The 24,914-nt window shown below is 40.3% G+C and overlaps 1 pseudogene; it reads right to left on the minus strand.

Annotated features, from left to right (window-relative positions):
- Nucleotides 1–747: 747 nt before the first annotated feature.
- On the minus strand, nucleotides 748–24,914 carry LOC120128852 (annotated as a pseudogene).

The following is a 24,914-nucleotide window of genomic DNA, read 5'->3' on the forward strand; positions in this document are numbered from 1 at the left end:
GGAAAATATTTATATATTTTCTTTAAAAAAATTAAATTCATAAAACTTCTATAATTTTTTTTACAAAATTGAAAATATAAAAAGGTTTAATGAAAGGATAAAACTTTATTTTAACCCATAAACTTCATATAAAATTTTAATTATAGATTTTTTTTTGTAAATCTAAAATAGTTTAAGAATAAATTTGTAATTTAGCCTTCGTATAATTTTTATTATTCAATGACAGAATAAATATATTTTTGAAAAGGAAAAAAAATTTAAGGGTATTTTAGTCCAAAACGTCGGTAATGCAACAATACCTAAGGAAAGGAAGGTAATGACATTCCCGGTAATATACCCCAAAAAATACACTATTGGTAATATAAGATTACCGGGAATGACATTCCTGGCCAACCAAACGGGGGAATGTGGATTCTATTCCCATGTGAATCTCATATTCCCCACCAAACACACCCTAAAGGTCAACAAAAATATTAACTCCTTTTACCCCAATGTTAACAACTCTAGCCTTCAGTCCTTTCTAAGCCCATCATTTACATGCAAATAACAGAATTCACAAAACTACAAAATGGTATTTGGTTCAAGGAAATGAGTGTTGTTGTTTTGGATTGGAACAGACAATTTTTAAGATGACATATAACACTACCGATACCCCTTCATGCAATGCTTGACAACCAGTTCTGATCCTAAAGCATTGTATATCGCACTTACTGCATATTCGAAACCTTCGAAAGGTAATCTCTTTGATCAGCACCACTCGAAAATCTTGTAGAGCTTCTCCAGTGGAGCTACCCGAAAATACAAATAAAAAAAGGTGGGCAATATTACTGATTAGTGTGTGATGAACTATTCTTATTTAGTAGCTTAGCAATTGAAAGCAAAATGTGTTCTTCTATTCATTCATAACAGTGAAGGCTTTATGCCTATTTATACAACTTGTTTACTAACTAACCACAACAACTTGTAACAGTTTCATAACAAACCACAACTGTTCACACACACACTCAACAACCTCACACGATGCACACCAGCTCAACTCAGCTGATACTAACTTCACTGACACTCAACCCTTATATGCTAATATTCTCCTATCTTTCTTCTTCTCCTTTTTTCTTCTTCTTCATTCAACATTATTGAACATGAATTATGTCTCAAAAAGCATGAAACGACGCCTTAGCCAAAGGCTTGGTAAATCCATCAGCAAGTTGAAAACCAACAGGAACATAACTCACCCTCAGTTTACCAGCTGCAACCTTCTCTCGGACAAAATGAATGTCAAGATCAACATGCTTTGACTTCGCATGATACACTGGATTGGCAGTCATTGCTACCGCACTTGTGTTATCACACCAAATAATAGGAGTATCGAGTGAATGCAGCCCTAGATCACTTAACAAAGCATCGATCCAAGTTACCTCTGCAACAACTTCTGTAATGCTTCGATACTCAGCTTCCATCGTGGAGCGTGACATTGATTTTTGCTTCTTAGACGCCCAAGTAACCAAGTTGTTACCAAGAAACACTTCATACCCAGTCATCTAACGCATATCTCCTGTATCACCCGCCCAATCAGCATCAGAAAAGGCTCTTATACATAACTTAGTATCATCAGCCGAGAAGACTAAGCCATAATCCAATGTACCAGCAAGATAACGTAAAATGCACTTAACAACAATGAGATGTTCTTCACAAGGTGATTACATGAATTGCGCCACCTTATTAACAACAAAGACAATGTCAGGTCTAGTATGGTAGACATATAACAAAGCACCAACAACACTTCGATATTCACGTGCATTAGCTAACAACACACTTCCTTTTGCTGAATTTTTCATAGCCACTACCATAGGTGTGCAAGTCGAGGACGCTTGAAGCATATCTGTTTTTTCCAACAGCTCGAGTATGTATTTTTTTCTGACTTAGAGCTAAGCCATCACTAGTCCTCTTAACCTCAATACCGAGAAAGAACGAAAGTGCTCCAAGATCTTTTAAAGAGAACTGCTTGTCCAATATACGAATAACATCATCAACTTCCGCATCGAAACTTCCTGTAATTATTATATCATCAACGTATACTAAAATATATGTGCATGAATCATTCACAATTCGAACAAATAGAGATGTATCAGCCCTTGACACCATTAAACCAAGCTCAAGTAGACTATTCTTGAGTTTATCATTCCAGTTTCGCGGAGCCTGGCGAAGTCCATACAAAGCTTTCTGCAGCTTGCATACTAAGGGAGCCCCATTGGAGCCAAGCTGTTCAAAACCGGGGGGCTGTTGCATATAAACATCTTCAGCCAAATCACTATTCAAAAATGCATTATTGACATCTATTTGTCGTAACGACCATCCTCGAGTCACTGCTACTGCAAGAACCACATAGGCAGTGGCAAACTTAACAACTGGACTAAATGTGGCCACAAAATCATGGCCAGAAACTTACGAAAATACCTTAGCTACTAGGTGAGCTTTATATCGATGTATAGAACCATCCGGGTTCCGTTTGAGCTTGAATAACCATTTACAGCCCATAACACTCTTATCACGAGGCAGCTCAACCAAACTCCAAGTTTGATTTTGGATTAAAGCAGAGTACTCCGCATGAACTGTAGCTGCCCACTTAGTTGACATTAACGCATCATGAACATTAGAGGGAACACTATCATCAAGAATAGTAGTGTATACCTTGGGCTTGTAGACGCCACATTTTCTACGAGTTAGCATGGGATGATGATTGCTTGTAGATTCTTGAACAGAACCAGGGGTGCAACTGCTCTTCCTGAACTAGATCATCAACATTAGTTCCACTTGGACACATAGACTCATTTGAGTCCTCAAGAGCATTTCATCAAGAATAGTAGTGTATACCTTGGGCTTGTAGACGCCACATTTTCTACGAGTTAGCATGGGATGATGATTGCTTGTAGATTCTTGAACAGAACCAGGAGGTGCAACTGCCTCTTCCTGAACTAGATCATCAACATTAGTTCCACTTGGACACATAGACTCATTTGAGTCCTCAAGAGCATTCGAGGAAGCAGAAGAACCAGTGACAGAGCTCTCATGCTCATGAACAGGAGCATGCTGATGTCCCGATACGCCAGCATCTTTAGTAAGTAATCGATTTACATATACCACAACGTCAAGAGGTTGACTCTTTTGACCAGATGTGCAGCAAGAGCTGTGACTGGATTCAGCAACAAATGAAAACTGCCATTCATCAAATTTCACATACCTAGACACATATATTTGCCCGTTCTTGCCAAGGCACAAGAACCCTTTGTGTTGATGACTCACACCAAGAAACGTACATGACTGTGAACGAGACTCCAATTTATGACGGTTAAACGGTCTAAGGTGTGGAAAACACCTACAGCCAAAGACCTTTAACAAACTATAGTCAGGTTGCTTATGAAACAACGACTCATATGGAGACAAACCTTGCAACACCTTTGTGGGCAATCTGTTGATGAGATGAACAACCATAATTACAGAATAGGTCTAAAATTTAATAGCCATAGAAGCCTGAGCAAGCAACACCAATGCCAGCTCAATGAAACGCCTATGTTTGCGTTCAACGACTCCATTTTGCTCGGAGGTGTGTGGGTAAGTTACACGATGCACAAGAACACGAGAGAGACTTCGAAACTCTCCTCCCCAATCACTCTGCACAGCTAATATTTTTGAGTTAAACTGCATGGACACAAGCTGCTGAAACAACTGAAAACCATGAATTGCTTGGGATTTATCATACAACAGATATAACCAAGTGTGTCGTGTACAAGCATCGAAAAAACTAACATAATACCTATACCCATTTGAAGCAACAGGTGAAGGTCCCCACAGATCAGTATAGACCAACTGGAACGGAGCAGTATAAGTTGATTCAGACGCATGAAAATGAAGCTTATGACTTTTGCCCATATGGCAAGCAACACAGTGTTCATTCTCATTCTTATCAACAATTACATTTAACGATTTGCAAACTTGCTCTAGGGTCCCATATGCAGGATGCCCTAGGCGCCTATGCCAAAGTTCATACAGTTTATTCGAAGAAAGTACAACATAAGTTTCTGCCAAACCACTAATCCTAGAATCTGTATTCGACTAAAAGAAATACAGACCACCACGCTCTTCACCACGCAAAAGAATTTCACCAGAATCCTCGTCTCGAACACAACAACTCGAAACTCGAAATTCAAAGTAAACACGATTGTCCTTAGCAAGCTTTGACACCAAGAGCAAGTTTTTTGTTATCGTAGGCACATGCAACAAATCATTTAACAATTATGCTCGAGAATTAGATGTTAAGGTAGAGTTACCAGTAGCATGAATAGATAGTGGCACACCATTGCCAACAATTAACTTACTTGGGCCTATAAAATTGCCCTTATGACTAACGACTGAAGCATCAGGTGTGATATGGTGTGATGCACCAGAATCAACCATCCAAGAGCCACTAGAAGTTGTAACATTATGAGCCTCAACAGATCCTTTAGCACAATAGGAACATGCTACATTTTCTGCAGCTTCAAGACTAGAATAGTGAACACTGCCAGAGTTATCTCAGAATGAAGTATGAGCAGAACCTTGACCAAAATTTTTTTGATCAAATCGATGCCAACAGTCAACCACTAGATGGTCATTCTTGCCACACAGCTAGCACTGAACCCGCGACCTTCCACGACCTCGTCTTCGAGTAGCATAACCAGACTCATTACGATAGTCTGATTGATTATACGAATTCATGTTGCTCGATTTGGAACCATTACTCATATTAGCAACATGAGCACTTATTGGAAACTGATCATCTCGAGCATCAAAACCAGCAATTTGAGTTTCAGTATCAATCAACAAGGAGCACACATTATCAAGAGACAACGAGTCTTTCATCGTAGTAATGAACGCGAGATAAGGCTGATAATCCCTGGAGAGACCTTTTAGGATGCTGGCAACCTGCTCTGCTGTGGAGACCGCGCTGTCACACGAAGCTAGTGCATCGCACACCTCCTTGATCTGAGTGAGATAAGTGCTCATTCTATCATCTCCTTTCTTAAGTGACTGAAGCTTGTAATGAAGACTGATGACTGCTGTTGTAGAGCGATGCGCAAAGAATTGTAATACTTTGTTCCAAACAGCCACTATTGTCTCCGCGCCAACAAACTGAGAGAACAGGTGGGAGCTGATGGTTGACAATAGCCACGATGCCAGTGCACTATCTTGTGCTACAAAGTCATCGTATAACTCGTTCGGCACAGATTCACCATTTGCATCAACTACAAACGCAGGCGGAGGTTGCAATGTACCAGTTAATAATCGCTCGAGTCGATGGCTACGAACGGTTAGCAGAACTTGATGCTTCCAGAGTAAAAAATTTGACTCATCAAGAATTACATTCACCTTCTTGTGAGTAAACATCTTAGCAGCTACAGCGTCCATATCCACCAGCAAACGAAGCAACGAAGCAAAGTACCTCAGGAATAAATGGCGAATGATACCATGATGAACTATTCTTATTTAGTAGCTTAGCAATTGAAAGCAAAATGTGTTCTTCTATCCATTCATAACAGTGAGGGCTTTATGCCTATTTATACAACTTGTCTACTAACTAACCACAACAACTTGAAACAGTTTCATAACAAAACCACTACCGTTCACACACACACTCAACAACCTCACACGATGCACACCAGCTCAGCTCAGCTGATACTAACTTCACTGACACTCAACCCTTATATGCTAATAGTGTGTACTTAACTATTTGAATATGAGTTCCTTGAGAACACTGGAAAGGAGGGTGGGTCTACAGGATACAAAGATATACACACGGACTGGCCTAAAAATTAAGATCTCTTATTTTAATAATGTTCTCTAGACTATCTTAGGCCTCAAATATTATGTTCAATCCTGGACTAAGTTGCGCATAAGCGAGTGGCCAAGCCCTTCAACTCCTATAATTCAAGGTTATTCTCCATCATGTAACCAATGGGCTTCCATACTTGCATAAAAAGGGTGAGAACTTTTGTTGACTCAGATACGAATATAAAAATCCCCCGAGGGACCTCATAGCAGTTAGAACTTCAGTGAACCCCATGGGTAGAGAGCCATAATAAACGAATCCGCCTATAGTAGAACTTGTTAAGAGTATAATCTGCTTACCCTGACAAATGTTCCATTAACATCCATTGAATTTGGAGGTTTTAGAAATAGTCTCATGGACGAAAACAAGACATGTTGGATCAACCATTCACGCTGGGCCCAAGCAGTCTCAGCCTCTAATAGTAGCTCATGCTCAAATTCGTCCTCTTGCAATATCATCCCCTGTGAACACCAAAGAACAACAAGGCTGATCATTAAGCAGTACGTCATTTTGATGTCAATGATGTAATTAATTTTGAAAAAATAAGCATCAGACCACAAATTTAAAGGGTAAAAGAAATGCCAGGCACTGTTATATTAAAGTATGATGAGTCTAAATTTTAGAGATCATCTGTCTTTATTTGTGATTTTCTATCTCTACTACATACTACCTGTAACAACTATATTTGTTGTACATTAAAAACAGACCTTATGGAACTCAGCAGCTCTGTTAATCTAACTCTTCATTTTTCTTTAAGTACCCATGTCCGACACTCATGTCTTTCACATGGTATGGGAATATGACTTCCAAGGATCCTCCAAATACATGGAAAAACTTTAAAAAAATCTAACCATACTTTTATGTGTCACGTACCTATATCTGATAGACACCCAATTCCAAGTAAAATAGGTTTGCAGTACATTTCTAAAACTTCGATTTAATAACTGAGGCCAATATCACATTTGCATGCTTTCTTCTAGTATGGCAGAAAGGGCCCTATCATCAGACAGAAATAAACACAATGAGATTCACACATACCCACGTGAGAAGAAGGTTTTTCTCCATCTTGAGGACCCTTCCCATGTTTCCTCTTTCTGTAAAATTCCAATCCTTTGCCTGATGGATTTGGCAACAGAGGCGGATGCATAACATAAAAATTCCCAAGAGCAGCAGCAAGTGATTGGAAGCAAGTCTTCTTTTTCCCAATCAACCTACAATAAATATGAAAAATCACGTTTATAGAATCAAGTATTCAAGATGCAACTTTTGCATATACAAAGTTTCTGACGCTTTTATGTAAATAGTATCAGCTACCACAACCAATATAAAGCACATCTTTGTGCAGTAGATGAGACAAGCTCTAGAACAATGCTACATACATCATTGCCCAAACATAGTGCAAATTCAGGTACACAGTCCATGTCTGGAGTGTACTGGTCAAGTATTTTTGGCAGTCTTGAAAAGCTCCCATCTGAATCAATAAAAATGCAGAAATACTCCTCTAGCATCTCAGCCTTTTGGTTAAGCAGCTGTGTGTTCATCTACAGAAGATCAAATGTTTTCTATAAGTGCAAGATAGGTTGTAGAGAGGCACATACAACGAAGCAGTAAAAGAGACCTATTATGTACTCAAAAGTAAGTTTCTAAACTTCCATGAAACCATCTAATAGATATATGACAAATAAGGACCAGATGCACCAATTTATTAAGGAAAAAAGAAAAGAAAAGCAAGAGAAAAGCTAGAAATTATGTCATACAACATTTTCACCTTTTTCTAATTTTCTTTTTGCTAGTACGTTTCTCTTCTATGCTTAGGGTGAGGATTCACAAAACTGTCAAACAAACAGAGACATATGGGGAACTGTACCTGCTCAGCAATTTAAATGATTTACAGATATTTAAAACTAGAGGTGGTAAAATAAATCAAATCCCATCAGAAATGGATCAAACCTTGACTGTTCATACCAAACTAGAACAAAAAATTGACTGAAACACAAACTCAAACTAGACTACAAAAGCATGCTACAATGATCTAATCCTTTTCTGCAGAGATTCTCCAATGCAGATTTTAAATATTAGGAGAGTTTTGAGGGTGATCGGTGTTATGTCAGGGTTGCATTTAAACCTGTCTAAGAGCACTTAGTTTGGCGTTAATTTGGAAGTTGACACGATAAAAGATTGGGCTAAGAAAGCGGGCTGTGGAGTGAGGTCTTTTCCCATGTCTTATCTTGGTTTGCCGATTGGTACAAGGAAGAATTCTGAGGGTATGTGGGAACCTGTAATCCATAATTTTAATAAGAGACTAGCAGGTTGGAAAGCAAATTCGTTGTCGTTGGCGAGAAGACTCGTATTGGTTAAATCTGTGTTGTCCTCCTTACCGATTTTTTTCTCTCTATTTTCAAAATACCACTCAAAGTGACTCAGAAGTTGAACTCTTTGATGGCTAACTTCCTTTGGGGACAAGACCATGCTAAGAAATGAATTCACTAGGTGAACTGGAAATCGGTTTGTCAACCTTTTGAAGAGGGGAGGTTTGGGAATTCTCGATTTAAGTTTGATTAATAGAGTCCTGCTTGGGAAATGAGCTTGGAAATTTGCTAATGAAAAGAATAATCAATGGAAAAAGTTGATTTGCTGCAAAAACAATGTTAGTAACCTGTCTCTTTCAATTTCTAGTGTTGTTTCATCTTTAGATTCTTGGATATGGAGAGGTATCCTGAATAACTATGCGAACAATGATCAGATTGGAGATTGTTTGAGAGATAATTTAAAGATCCAAGTGGGAAATGGTAGGTCGATAGCTTTCTGGATTGATGTTTGGGTTACTAATTTGTCTTTAAAAAATCAATTCCCCAAAATTTTTACTTTGTCAACTAATAAATGGGGGAAGGTATCTGAGTTTGGTGGGTTTGAATATAATGTTTGGGTATGAAATATTCAACTAAGAAGAAATCTATGTGATTGGTAATTGGACCAGTGGATCGATTTAATGTCGTTGATTGACAATATTATGCTTTCTGGTTCTGTGGATGATTTTTTGGGTTGGTCGGGAAGGGGATGGCATGTTCTCGGTTCAAGTCTTGTAGATTGACGTTATATGCAGTTCTGAAGGGAGTTTTGAGTGGAATAAGTGGGTTTGGACTGGATTGAACCCTCATAAAGTTCAAACTTTTTTGTGGCAGATTTGTCATCGCAAAATAGCAGTGAGAGTGGAATTAAAAAAGGGATTCCCATGGCAGATGTGCTTTGTCCCCTATGCCATTCCCATGAAGAAACCATAGAACACCTGTTCTAATTGTGTTTTGTTGCTAGGGAAATGTGGAACATATTTCTAAGGTTATGGGAGATCTCTACTGTTCTGCCTCAAGATCCTTCTTCCCTTTCTTGTTATTGGCCGAACCTTACGTAGAATTCTCCTATTTGGAGGTTCATCCCGACTGTTGTTTTCTGGTCAATTTGGAAGGCAAGGAATCTGGTTGTGTTTGAAAATGGGAATTTGACAGCTTGGTTATGTACTTTATCATTAGATTTAGGTTGGCTAAATGGTATTTAGCTAAATACCCTACTGTTCGGATTCAAACAGACCTTCTAGTAGGGGATCCTTCGCGGGATGATAAAATTCATCATTCTTCTACTCCGAAGAAGGTTATTGGCTGGACTCCTCCAACGAATGTGTTTAAACTAAATGTGGATGGGGCAGTTAGTGGAGATGGGATGCAAGGTGGAATTAGAGGTATTTTGAGAGATTCTAACAACTATTCCTTAGCCTTTTTCTCTACTGCAGTAGGGCATGTTCTTCCTACTTTGGCAGAACTGAAAGCTATTAAGGAAGTAATTGATTTCTTCTATTCGTCTGATTGGGTTAAAAAGGGAAGACTAATTATAGAGAGCGATTGCAAAAATACAGTGGAATGGATTTTAAAGCAGCAATCTGCCCCTGTTTTTTTAGTGATCTGGTGGAGGAAATTGGGACTTCAATTTATGCTAAGGGTTGTGTTCTTAAATGGATTACTAGGAGTTGTAATATGGAGGCTGACATGCTAGCTAAGCAGGGGATCGGCTGAGTGTAGCAGGTTTATTGTTGTAATGTTTTCTGATTTTTCTTCGGGTTGTATAGGCTCAAACTTTGTAATAGTTTCACTAGTTTGGTAATCAGGACTCACCATCAGATGCTGGGGACCTATCTTAGTAGGTTTAGTCTAAGTTAGTGTTGTTTTTTTGGTTGTTTGAGGGTGTTGTATGGTTTTATGTTTTAGATAAGGGTGTTGTCCTGGTTGTATCTTATGTATTTAAGTTGTTGAATGAAATTCTAAGACACTCTTTTCCTCCTTCCAATGATTAAGGTTTCTTTCCAGCTCTATTAATTAAGAAGGGGGTTTTTAATGAGGCCTTCAATTCTTATAAAAAAAATACGTCTTTCAGAAAACCTAAAAATGATGTATTCCTTGAACCCAGGTTTGATCCACAGCTGTAAAGGCTTGAACCTCCTAAAAAAAGCTGAAAGCTTAAACAACATGAACTCAAAATGGCCAAATCCTAACCAAGCCCAACAACCCAGTTGCCACCTCTACTTTAGATGAGATATTATTATCATGTTTATATTAAGAAAAGGCATTTAACATTGAAACATATAATAAGACCCTTCCATATATATATATATATTGTATGTATGTACGTATTATTAGCCATTATTTATGACAATCTCAATCATGATAGAAAAAAATATACATATAAATTTCAATCAATTATGGCCAACAGAAAGGATGTTACGTCTGCAATCTTCTCTTTGAGGTCATCATTTTCATTGCTTTCTAGGTCCAAGTCCTCCTTCAGGGCCAACATAATTAATTCATGAAAAGGAGCTGGTTCACTTAGTTGTATAGCATTAAAATGACCAAACCGGCGAATAGCTTGCTGATACATAAGGTTCTTTGCTGCAAATGCAGACAAGAGAATTTGAAAATAATAAATATCTGCTATCAGGGAGAACTTAGCGAACGGAAGCAATGCATGAAATTAAACTCAAGTATACAAGGTTTCAATGTTTATTATCTCCTTTTATAGTTTATACATTTGTGCATGTTTCGTTAGCAAGCATATTGCTGCATTTCGTTTAGTAATTAATTTTTTTCTGGATTTAAACTATTGCATAATCTAATATTTTAAATTTAATCCTTATTTATACTTGTTTCCAACCCAATACTCCATAAAATCCAGATAAATTCACATTTTAGTAATCTTTGAGTCAAACTACTGCAAACTCTCAAGAAAAAACTTTAGTCTTGTTTCCTATTGAATACTCCTTACAATTCAAACAAACTCAACATTATCACGCTTCTCAACCCATTTACATACTATTGAATACATACAACCAACTGCAAATTAATCTTGTCCGTTCAATTCTAACCGTTGTCTGTGTTCATGCAGGTGCTACATTCTTATTTTCATTTAAGTTGTGCTCTGCAACTGGATTGTCGCAATTTGCAAGATCATATTCCAATGAAGATCTTAAATTGTTCCTATGTCATAACTCATAAGTCCCAAGTTTTCCTTTGTTATTGTGAGTTAGTATGTCTAATGAGCTAAATGATTAAGATGGTGAAGACTACTGACAGTGTAAAAAATCCAGTCAGTTATCTAATTATTGCTTTTACTTTAACTGTCTTGATGCTGGGTTCTTTAATGAGTTATGTTCTAAATTCAATTTGGTTGCCTTAATGTCTGCTAATCTGATGAGCTGATTTTTTCCCAGATTTATTCGCAATATTATAAAATAAAATAAGTAAAGCAAAAGTTTTACCCTACGGTTCCACAGGGAAGACATAGGCATAAGCACGTGATAAAAAAACATATAAGATTTCATGAATTTGTGGAAACATTACCTTAAGTTCACCACATTAGCAAGAATTAGCGGAGTATTGAGCTGAAGCAATGCAAAAACATCATCTGCCATTCCAACATATGTGCATTCTCTCACAATATCCAGCAGACCTGTATGGTATATTTTGGTAAGAACTACAGGATAAGTCCACCCAATCTAGTTTTCCTGCATAACAATTACTGTGAAATTACCAGAGTGACATTTGCTATCAGTCTCATTAATAAGCTCCTGAATGCTAGTAAGATCTGCTGTTTCCTTCAGGTTCAACAGATGACCTGTATGGAATATTAGACACAGACCAATCTATCAAAGTAATTTATTTTATGTAGAAACCTCTACAAATGCTGGGGAATGATTTAAAAAAAAAACTTTCTCTGAGTTGCTGTGAAACAGATTAACTAAACATTTTGGTCAGGAAAAAACATCAAAGGAAATGGACGGTAAAACAGAGGCTAGGTACAAGGAGAACAATATTTGCCATCTCTTTCAGATAAGTTACAGTCCAGCAATGAGAAAAGAAAGAAAATTTTACACCTCTATAAGCATGAACTACAGGTCCTACCTCACAGCTGTCAACATAGAATCTTTCCCATGGTGTTTCTGGGTAATATAAGTAGGCATGCAACCGTCCAGCTGGATCTTATGAATCTGTTCTCACTATTTTTTGCACTGGAACTTTCTGTGATTTTGATGTTGAGAATTAAAATACACATAAGGGAATAAATATTATTGAAAAAAAATGTTCAGCGCTGAAATCCAACTGCATGCTACAGTTACAAGGAACCAGTTTACTATAACATTACCAGAGGGTGAGGGACTAAGATATAAATCATTTTTTGTAACAGGGGGGACAGATGGAGAGGCTCCAACTGCCTGCCATACGCAATAGACACAAAATGGAAAAAGGGAAAAAAAGTCGGTCAGTACATTTCCATAAAGAAAATCAACACTTGACTAACATGTACACAAGAACAATGATCTACACACAATTTTGATGACCATGGACTTAGATATTATTAAATAAGGGGAATACAAAAAGAAATTAATCATCCCCCTGTGTCCCCCAATGAGAGAGACATGTTTTGCTGAGTTTACCTCAAAATCTTTACAATTCTCAAAGAAAAGAAGGATAAAAAAGGTAGAAAATAAGAATACAGATAAAAACTTCTAGATATACTAAATGTCTTAGAAAGCAGCAGACATATCCAGCTCACCACACTTCAAAATAGGTACAGAAAGTATAGATGATACAAGAACATATTATCACAGCACAAAGAAATGTACAGTGAACCAGCTATCAACATGAACATATCAGTTACAACATTCTCAAACTTTTCATGATAGGTTAAGAAAAAGAGAGAACTGATTTTTTATACATCATTATGCTTTTAAGGCAGGTATACGATCTAAGATCTCCTAGGTATGGAAAGCTCAGATAATGCACCTTAGTATAGAGAGGTACTCTAAAAAAACAATATAGATAGGGAAACATTTACCTGTTGTTCTTGAAATGTCATTAACTTATTTCAGTTCCTCAACACCGATTCAACCAAAGACTGTATATTTTCAACAATGACTTCCTGGTTTAGAAGGCTTACCTGCACAATAACGTGTGCATGGAAGCAATATTGTTGTGCTTAGGGAGGAAGAGGCTGTGTGTGTGTGTGGCGCTTGCCCGGGTGGCAGCGGGGAGGTGAGGGAGTTCAAACTTGGAGCACCTGCTTTAATATCACCATTTCCATCTTATTTTAGAAAGAAAAAAAAATAAGTTATAATCTTTCTCATGCTAAAGAAAACAGATTCAGGCATTTGATTGAGTCTTCTTGAGATGCACGAGTCACAACACAACCATTTGCTTATATTTGTTGCATACTCATGTATCAAGAAGGTGAACACAAAGAAAGCTAGCATTGCTTTATTAAGTATATGACTATAGTTTAATCCCTTTACATATTTTCTATGGTTAGTTACTTGTTTGGACATTGTTTCCAAATGCATGATGGATTTTCCATCAGTTTTTTGGTTATACCATTAAGAGATTCATAAGTGGATGATTTCGTTCATGTTGAAAGTCAAATAAAAAAAGGAGATTTGCAAGTGGGGCGGCTGAACTAAATCATTATGGGCGGCTAGATAATTCAACAAAAATCAGGTTTGCCTAATTTTGTTGAATTTTGTAATAGGGTTAATTACACTTTAGTCATTACACTTTAGGGTATTTTCAAAGATTAGTCCCTAAGCTTCAACTATAAATACCCTAGCTCATTTAGCTTTAAAATTATCCCAAAATCCCAAATCATTTTCTTTCTCACAATATAAGAGAGCTTTCTTGTGAGTAGTGAGTGTTTTGTAAACACTTGTAAATTTTCTCTCTTAGTAAAAGATCTGCAGTAGTCCGGAGACGTAAGCAAAATTGGTTGAACTCCGTTATCAATTTCGGGTATTATTTTTCCGCTTTTATTTCGCATTCTCACTAATCTGGTTATAGGGAAATTACTTGTTTTTATTTTATTTCTCAACAACTGGTAATCAGAGCTTTTGGTTGTGAATTTGTCAATTTTTTGCGAGGTTACTATTCATGTGAATAGTGAATTTCATGAATAGTAAAATTTTGTCGGCGATACGAATTTGTCGACGGAGGTGTTATAATACACGGCGGTTCGCGAAAATTGTCAGAACGATCCAAACGAAACCAGATTTGAGTGGGAGCGATGGCTGCAGACGAAGGGAAGGTGAAAATTGAAAAGTTCGATGGTGCGGACTTTGGCTTTTGGAAGATGCAGATTGAAGATTTTCTGTACCAGAAAAATCTATATCAACCTCTCTCTAGAAAGAAACCAGAGGGCATGAAGAATAAAGACTGAGCTCTTCTCGACAGACAAGCCCTCGGAGTTATCCGACTGACGTTGTCCCGAAATGTTGCTTTCAACATAGCAAAGGAAAAGACCACGACGGGTCTTATGGCAGCTCTCTCCAGTATGTATGAGAAGCCATCAGCCTCAAACAAAGTTCATTTGATGAGGCGATTATTCAATTTACGGATGGCGGAAGGGGGCATCGGTGGCTCAACACCTAAATGAACTCAACACAATCACAACCCAGTTGAGTTCTGTGAAAATTAAATTCGATGATGAAGTTCGAGCTTTAATTCTCTTATCATCTCTACCAGACAGTTGGAATGCTACTGTTACAGCAGTCAGCAGCTCGTCGGGAAACAACAAATTAAAATTTGACGATATTCGGGATCTGGTATTGAGTGAAGAAATTCGACGGAGAGAAACAGGTGAAGAATCAACCTCCTCAACCTTGCACACGGAGTCCAGAGGGAGAACTTCAGAAAGAAATTCAAATCGTGGCAGATCGAAATCCAAAAGGGGAAAATCAAGAACAGGAAAGAAAGAATTTACCTGTTATAATTGTGGCAAGAAGGGTCACTTTAAAAGAGATTGTCAAGCACCGAAGAAAGATACCGGCGCACAGGAATCTGCCAACATGACAGAGGAGACATGTGATTCCATGATTCTAAGCGTCAACAGTCCGATTGAATCATGGATCTTTGGATTCAGGGGTATCTTTCCACTCCACCCCATGCTATATCAGTGGTGATTTTGGGAAGGTTCATCTAGCTGATGATGAAACCTTGAAGATCGTCGGAAAAGGAGACATCCGATTAAAGTTGCCAAACCATACCACCTGGACGCTGAAAGGAGTACGACATATTCTTAGCCTTAAAAGAAATTTGATTTCTGTAGGATAGCTTGATGGAGAAGGATATAGCACAACCTTTTCATGCTGTGAATAGAAGATTACCAAAGGAGCACTCGTCATTTCTCGTGGTAAGAAGACTGGTACTGTCTATGTAACTTCAAATTTAGAGAATATTATTGCAGTAGCAGATGCTGATGGAAAATCAAACCTATGGCACCAAAGGCTTGGCCATATGAGCGAGCAAGGGATGAAGACACTTTTGTCAAAAGGGAAACTATCTGTCACGGACTTAATCGCTCAATAAGCCTCGTGCGGCCTTAGCTCCTTTTCGCCCCTCGCGATAGCTAAGTCAGCCTCACTCGAACTCGTGCTAGAGAAAGGATTGGCAAGGAAACAAAGAAGAAATGAAAGAACTTAGAGAGAAAGCTTGTTGAATGCTTGAATGCTTACAACTCTTGGATAATTTACAAATGAGGATTCTACACCTATTTATAGCATCCTACCTCCTCAATGGATGATGGAGATTGATTTGATCCTACGGTAGGGAGAGATTCTCTAGAATTCTCCATTATTTTCCTACCTAACATGGAAGACTCTAGAATGCTTCTAGAATATGTACAAGTCTTGAGTGTTCTAGAATAATCTACACTATTCTATCAACCTCCAAGACCAATTGTGACCCAACATAGCCAAAATAGCCCAAAGTGTGGGGAAAAGGCCCAATTTCGTGACATTCTCCCCCACCTATTCTGGCGTCGTCCTCGTCGCCTCGTACGCTTTGAGATGTTTTTCGAACTGCCACAAGTCTTCAGCTAGTTCCCATGTTGCCTCAACCTCTGGTAGTCCTTTCCAATTGATTAAATACTCGGTACGCGGTGGGACTCCTCTCTTGCGGACCGTCCTGCTTGTGAGCACCGTTTCCACCTCTTTATCATAAGACTTGGTTACTACGGGAGGTGTTCGATGCGAATACCCTCGGCTTGGGTCTTCCTTGTCGGCATGATATGGCTTGAGCATACTTACATGGAAGACCGGATGAATCTTAAGTGTACTTGGCAAGTCTAAGCGATAAGACACTTTTCCCACCTTGGCAAGTACTTGGAATGGTCCCTCATATCTCCGTATTAGTCCTTTGTGAATGCTTCGAAGGGCTTTGAATTGTTGTGGCAAAAGCTTCACAAAGACTAGGTCTCCAACGGAGAACTCTCGATGTCGCCTCTTTCTCGTCCGCCCATTTCTTCATCTTCTTTCGTGCTTTCTCCAAACATGCGCGGGCGATGTCGGCGTTCTCCTCCCATGACTTAGCCATCTTGGCGGCCCCGGGACTCTTACCCTCGTCAAGTGGCATTGTCAGTGTGTGCGGCGTGAGCGGTTGTTGTCCGGTCGCAAGCTCGAATGGACTCCGACCTGTGGCTTCACTTCGTTGCAAGTTATAAGAGAATTGGGCGACGTCTAGCAATTTAGCCCAATCTCGTTGGTTAGCACTTACAAAGTGCCACAAATAACACTCCAACAAACCGTTCACCCGTTCGGTCTGCCCATCAGTTTGAGGATGAAAGCTTGTGGAGAAATTTAACTCGGTTCCAAGGAGCTTGAACAATTCCGTCCATAGGCGTCCGGTGAATCGAGGGTCTCGATCACTAATGATACTCCTTGGTAAGCCCCAATGCTTCACGATATTCTTGAAGAATGCTCGTGCGGCCTCCTCCGCAGTGCAATCCTTGGGGCATGGTATGAAAGTCCTATACTTAGAAAATCGGTCCACGACGACCATGATCGAACCGTATCCCTCGGACTTGGGTAATGCACTAATGAAATCCAAGGTGATCGCATCCCAAGGTCTTTGGGGGACTGGTAAAGGTTCCAGTAATCCCGCCGGCTGTCGGTTCTCCACTTTGTCTTGTTGGCACACAAGACAAGTCTTCACGTAAAGCTCCACGCTATCCTTCATATGGGGCCAAAAGTATGCCGTCTCTAGCAATGCCATAGTGCGCTTTTGACCCGGATGACCAGCCCACACTTGGTGTCGTGGCACTCTTTGATAAGATCTCACCTTAAGTTGTCCCACTTTGGAACATAGATTCGCCGCCCCTTGTTGTAAAGTAGACCGTCCTCTACCCAAAATCGTTGGGTTTTGCCATCGCTAGCCAGCTTTACTAATTCTCTTGTCATTGGATCTCGCTCAAGGCCCTCCTTGATGCGCTCCAACACGGTTCCCTTGGCTAGAGAGATCGCGGCGAGCTCCGCCTTTCGACTTAAGCCATCGGCTACAACATTGGCTTTGCCCGGCTTGTATTCCAACGTGTAGTCGAACTCGGCTAGGAAGTCTTGCCACCTAGCTTGTTTTGGTGATAGCTTCTTCTGGGTCTGAAAATAACTCGTCGCCACGTTGTCGGTCTTGATGGTGAAATGCGCGCCGAGTAAGTAATGTCTCCATACCCGTAAGCAATGGATGATGGCCGTCATCTCCTTCTCTTGCACCGTGTACCGCCTCTCGGTGTCATTAAGCTTGCGGCTCTCAAATGCTATCGGATACCCCTCTTGCATTAATACTCCCCCGATAGCGAAGTCGGATGCATCGGTATGCACCTCGAACGGCATGGTAAAGTCGGGTAAGGCCAAGACAGGTTCTTGGCTAACCGCTGCCTTCAGGTTCTCAAAGGCCTTCTGACATTGTTCGGACCACTCCCATGTCTTCCCCTTCTTGAGTAGGTCCGTCAATGGTGATGCTCGCGCTGAGTAGCCCTGTATAAACCGGCGATAATAATTTACTAGACCAAGGAAGGACCTCATCTCACTTACCTTGGTCGGTGGCTCCCACTCGGTTATGGCCTTGATTTTGTTCCTGTCCATTAATAGCTTCCCGTGACCGATTACATGTCCAAGGAAGTGTACTTCCTCGGTGGCAAACGTGCACTTTTCCTTCTTGACGTACAACTCGTTTTCTTGAAGTATCTTGAACACAATCCTCAAGTGGTCTACATGTTCTCCGATGGAATTACTGTATACCACGATATCGTCCAAGTACACCACCATGAACTGGTCCAAGTACGGTTGGAAGAGCTTGTTCATGAGCGTGCAAAACGTCACCGGTGCATTGGTTAGACCAAAGGGCATGACCAACCACTCGTACGATCCGTATCGGGTGATGCATGCAATCTTTGGCTCGTCGCCTTCTGCTATTCGAACTTGGTAGTAGCCTTTTTGCAAGTCCATCTTCGTGCACACCTTGGCTCCTCCAAGTCTGTCAAATAAATCGGCAATCAAAGGGATCGAGTAGCGATTTTTAATGGTTACCTTGTTAAGTGACCGGTAATCGACGCACATGCGCAATGACCCATCGTGCTTCTTTTGGAAGAGTACCGGTGCGCCATACGGTGCCTTCGAAGGTTGAATCATTCCCATATCTACTAGCTCCTTGAGTTGCCTTCGAAGTTCCTCAAGTTTGGGTGGGGCCATTCGGTAGGGGGCCAAGGCTGGCGTCTTTGCACCGGGTTCCAACTCAATTTTGTGATCCACCTCACGCCTTGGGGGAAGTTTATTTGGTAACTCGGGCGGCATCACGTCCTTGTTCTCCTCTAGGACTTCACGAATGATCAATGGTAGGTCATCCATTTTCTCGATCTCGTCATCTTCCTTTAGCATGGCCAAGTAAGTAATGTCCCCTTTCTTGATGCCTTTACCAAGTTGTATGGCCGAGAGTTGTGTGGCATCTTGACCTTGCTCTTTCGGTGCCTCGACCGTGGGGATCATGCAAGGAGACCCTTTCTCCAAGATACAAACAGAACTAAAGGAATGCATAGGGATAGCGGTTACCTGTCGGAGAAAGTCCAACCCCAAAACAACCTTGAAGTCATCTATGGGAATGACAGAAAAGTTTACTTGGCCCTTCCAAGTGCCTAAGCGTAGCTCGACCCCTCGTGCCACGCCATGGAGTGGTACAGCTTGTGTGTTTACCGTCTTGAGCCATCCTGTGCTCCCAGTGTACTTTAGGCCCAAACGGTTGGCTTCGTCTTTAGACACGAAATTGTGGGTAGCTCCCGTGTCCACCATGGCTCTTGTCGGCTTCTCGTTGATCACCGCTTCTACATACATGAGCCCATTACTCGATGTTGGTGTCAATGGCTTGGCCTTCAAGGCGTTTAGAACTTGGAGTGACCCCATCTCGGCTTGAGACTCTGTGTCTTGACGATCGACGATGGCAGACAATGAACCAAGTTTGGGACAGCTACTCATCGGATGCGGTCCTTTACATAAGAAACATCCTCCTTTGGGGACGAAGGTCTTTTTCTTCTCTTCATCGTCCCTTCACCCCGGACGTCGATCACGATCTCCCTCTTTAGCTTGTGGCCTTCGGTGATCTCGGTCTCGGTTGCCTTGGTAATTCTCCCGCCGTTCTCCCCCACCTTTGGCTGGATACTTATCTTTATTTTTCGTCGCATTGGTGTGGGAGTAGGGTTGGAAGTCGACGAGTGACTCGGCGATGGCAATGGCCTCATCAACCGTTTTAATGTCCCGATGGTGCATCTCTTGCTTGCCCCATCCTTGTAGTCCGTCAATGAAGTAGAACAAGAGATCTTCTTCGGACATATTGGGAATTTGAAGCATAAGGGTTGTGAATTCTTTCACATAGTCCCGCATAATACCCCGTTGCTTCAATTCCCGCAATTTCTTACGAGCCTCGTAGACCACATTCTCGGGATAGAAGTACTTCTTGAGTTCTTTCTTAAACTCATCCCACGTGTCTAACCGACAAGCCCCTCGCTCGATGTCGGCATGTTTCCTACGCCACCATAACATAGCAGTATCGGAAAGATATAAGGCAGCGGTCTTTACCTTGGCGGCCTCATCGTTAAGGCTGATTCCCTCGAAGTATTGCTCCATCCGCCATAGGTAGTTTTCGACTTCCTTGGCGTCCCTTGCCCCGTTGAACCCTTGCGGCTTGGGGCACTCGACCCTCGGGGTGGAGACATGGTTAGCACTCCCGCTAACGGCGGCTCTCTTGCAGAGCGTCAAGTCCTCCCGCATCCCCTCGATGCTTTCACGGACGGCTTGGATCATATCCTCTAACTGTATGAACCGAGCTTTCACCTCGTTGTTGGCCTCTTCGGCATTTCCTTTGAGTGTGTCAACTTGCTCCAAGACATGGTCCTCCAAAGTCTTGAAGTCGTGCTGGACCCTTTCTAGCTTCTCGCCAAACTCTGCCACCATCGGTTCTAAGGAAGCGCTCTCGCGGGCCTTACTTTGGTCCCTTTTTTTCTTCTGGTTGGTGGGTGCAGCTTCTCTCCCACGTTCCTCAGTAACAGTCGACTCGTTGGTGCTCTTCTTCGGGTTGGTGGGTGCAGTTTCTTTCCCACGTCCCTCATTAGCAGTCGACTCGTTCGAGTTCCCGGCCATTCCTACAAGATACGTGCATGATATTGATGCTTTAACCGACTCTGATACCAACTATCACGGACTTAATCGCTCAATAAGCCTCGTGCGGCCTTAGCTCCTTTTCGCCCCTCGCGATAGCTAAGTCAGCCTCACTCAAACTCGTGCTAGAGAAAGGATTGGCAAGGAAACAAAGAAGAAAGGAAAGAACTTAGAGAGAAAGCTTGTTGAATGCTTGAATGCTTACAACTCTTGGATAATTTACAAATGAGGATTCTACACCTATTTATAGCATCCTACCTCCTCAATGGATGGTGGAGATTGATTTGATCCTACGGTAGGGAGAGATTCTCTAGAATTCTCCATTATTTCCTACCTAACATGGAAGACTCTAGAATGCTTCTAGAATATGTATAAGTCTTGAGTGTTCTAGAATAATCTACACTATTCTATCAACCTCCAAGACCAATTGTGGCCCAACATATCCAAAATAGCCCAAAGTGTGGGGAAAAGGCCCAATTTCGTGATATGTCGGATCTAAAGAGTGTAGATGTCGGACTATGCGAGGATTGCATCTTTGGCAAAAAAAAGAAAGTCAGTTTTGCAAAGATTGGCAAGACACCCAAGGTAGAAAAGTTAGAGTCGGTTCATACTGACGTATGGGGACCATCTACAATTTCATCTCTTGCAGGCTCATTATATTATGTCACATTTATCGATGATTCTATAAGGAAGGCGTGGGTTTATTTTCTAAAGAAGAAATCAGAAGTCTTTGATACCTTCAGAAAATGGAAGGCTATGGTGGAAAATGAGACTGGTTTGAAAGTTAAGCGGTTGAGGTCTGACAATGGAGAAGAGTACAAAAATAGAAGATTCAGAGATTTCTGTGCAAACAATGGGATCAATATGGAGACAACAGTTCCCATGAAACCGTAACATAATGACGTAGCAGAGCGCATGAACAGAACTCTGAATGAACGTGCCAGAAGCATAAGGATACATGCCGGATTGCCCAAATTTCTATGGGCTGAAACTATCAACAATGCAGCTTACCTAATTAACCATGGGCCCTCAGTTCCATTGGATGGTGGAATACCGGAGGAAGTTTGGAGCAAGAAAGAAATAAACCTTTCACACTTAAGAGTGTTTGGTTGTATTTCTTATGTACACATAGACTCTACTGAAAGAAGTAAACTTGATGCTAAGTCCAACAAATGTGCCTTTGTTGGTTATGGTGGTGATGAGTTCGGTTACCGGTTTTGGGACTACAAAAATCGAAAGATCATCAGAAGCAGAGATGTCATTTTCAATGAGAATGTGATGTACAAAGACATGTCAACCATAGAATCAAGTAGCTCAAATATCGAAGCTGAAACAAAGGAATTTGCTGAGTTCGAGGATATTTCTGGAAATGATGTTCAGATCAGTCCTGAAGCAGTTCAAGAAGAACCACGCACACCAGAACTAAGACGTTCATCCAGAATTCCTAAACCAACCCAGTGTTATTCGCCTTATTTGCACTACTTGTTGCTGACTGACAATGGTGAACCAGAGTGATATGATGAAGCAATACAGGTGGAGGATTCAGTCAAGTGGGAGTCTTCCATGAAATATGAGATGGACTCACTTATGTCAAATCAGACTTAGGAATTAGCTGAATTACCACCAGGAAAGAAAGCACTCCATAACAAATGGATTTACAGGATCAAAGAAGAGCACGATGGGAGCAAATGCTACAAAGCAAGATTGGTTATCAAAGGTTTTTAGCAAAAATAAGGTATTATCTATAATGAAATTTTCTCTCCAATTATAAAACTGTCTACAATCAGACTGGTGTTGAAAATTGTAGCTGTAGAAAATCTACATCTTGAGCAGTTAGATGTAAAGACAGTTTTCCTTCACGGTGATTTGGAGGAAGAAATCTATATGAGGCAACCAGAAGGCTTCATAGAGGCATGCAAGAAAAACCTGGTATGCAGGTTGAAGAAGAGCTTGTATGGTTTAAAGCAAGCTCCTAGACAGTGGTACAAGAAGTTCGATAACTTTATGAGTAGCAGTGGTTTTACCATATACTAAGCATATCATTGTTGCTACATCAAGAAGTTCGACAATAGCTTCATTATTTTATTGTTGTATGTTGATGACATGCTTGTTGCATGTTCAGACATGTAAGAGATTATAAACTTGAAGCAAAATTGTCGAAGTAGTTTGCAATGAAAGATCTGGGCACAGCAAAGCAGATTCTTGGGATGAGGATCAAGAGAGACACAAAGTTGGGGACTTTGATGCTATCACAGGCTGAGTACATCAACAAAGTACTGTCCAGGTCAAAGTACTATCCAGGTTCAACATGCAAGATGCTAAACCAGTAAGTACACCTTTAGGTGTTCATTTTAGACTCTCCAAAGAACAGTCATCAAAGACGGAGGAAGAACGTGCACACATGGTGAAGGTGTCGTATGCCTCAGCAAATGGAAGTTTGATGTATGTCATGGTTTGTACTAGACCAGATATTGCTCATGTAGTGGGAGTTGTTAGCAGGTACATGAATAATCCGAGCAAGGTACACTGGGAAGCAGTCAAATGGATCATCAGATATCTGCGGGGTACTACAAACAAAGCACTTTGTTTCAAAGGTAGAGATACGATATTGATATGCTATGTAGATGCTGACTTAGCCGGAAATATTGACATCAGAAAGAGCACTACAAGGTATGTCTATACTCTAGGAGAAACCGTAGTGAGTTGGGTTTCTCAACTATAAAAGATAGTTGCTCTCTTCATAACTGAAGCAGATTATGTCGCTGTTATGGAAACCAGCAAGGAGATGGTTTGGCTCCAAAGTTTCTTGGAAGAGTTAGGCAAGAAACAAGAGAACAATGTTTTGTATTGCGACAGTCAAAGTGTTATGCATCAAGCAAAAAAGCCGTCTTTTCATTCCAGAACGAAGCACATACAATTGAGATATCATTTTATCTGGTCTCTTCTGGAAGATGGGATTTTGAAACTTGAAAAGATCAGTGGAGCTCAAAATCCGGCAGACATGTTGATAAAGACAGTGACTACAGACAAACTGAAGTTATGTTCAGCTTCAGTGGGTATGCTAGAGTAACAAGACTAGAAATGCTGCGGCATTGATCAAGGTGTGAAGACAGATTAAAATCAGTCTTCAAGTGAGAGATTGTTGAAAGTCAAATAAAAAAAGAGATTTGCGAGTGGGGTGAATGAACTAAATCATCATGGGCGGCTAGATAATTTAACAAAAATTAGGTTGCCTAATTTTGTTGAATTTTGTAATAGGGTTAATTACACTTTAGTCATTACACTTTAGGGTATTTTCAAAGATAGTCCCTAAGCTTCAACTATAAATACCCTAGCTCATTTAGCTTTAAAATCATCCCAAAATCCCAAATCATTTTCTTTCTCCCAATACTAGAGAGCTTTCTTGTGAGTAGTGAGTGTTTTATAAACACTTGTAAATGTGCTCTCTTAGTAAAAGATCTGCAGTAGTCCGGAGACGTAAGAAAAATTGGCTGAACTCTGTTATCAATTTTGGGTATTATTTTTCCGCTTTTATTTCGCATTCTCACTAATCTGGTTATAGGGAAATTACTTGTTTTCATTTTATTTCCCAACAGTTCACTACTGCAATCTTATCATAATGTCTCACCTCTAAGTTAGTTAAACGTGCAGTGAAGAGATAGAAAGAAATCCTCCATATGTACCTCTTCATTCGGCTATACCATTAAGAGATTCATAAGTGGACAATTTCGTTCACTGCTTCCATCTTATTCATAATGCTTCACCTCTAAGTTAGTTAAAAGTACAGTGAAGAGACAGAGAGAAATCCTCCATATGTACCTCTCTTTTTGTTGGGTGCACATTCACATCAACATGATCAGGTGGCAATATGATTGGCATATATATGAAAGGTTTTGATGCTTTTGGTAAGGTTACAACATAAAGAACTTCAATAGCTCTCTTTAAAGCAATGCATTCGACCAATCTGTCTGGGGTAATTGACAAAGAAAAATATAGGAATGTGAGATAAAAGATCAAATGAGATCCTACATACCACATGTGCACCAT

Source organism: Hibiscus syriacus, unplaced genomic scaffold (assembly GCF_006381635.1).
Source record: "Hibiscus syriacus cultivar Baekdansim isolate YM2019G1 unplaced genomic scaffold, ASM638163v2 tig00110482_pilon, whole genome shotgun sequence".
NCBI lineage: Eukaryota > Viridiplantae > Streptophyta > Magnoliopsida > Malvales > Malvaceae > Hibiscus > Hibiscus syriacus.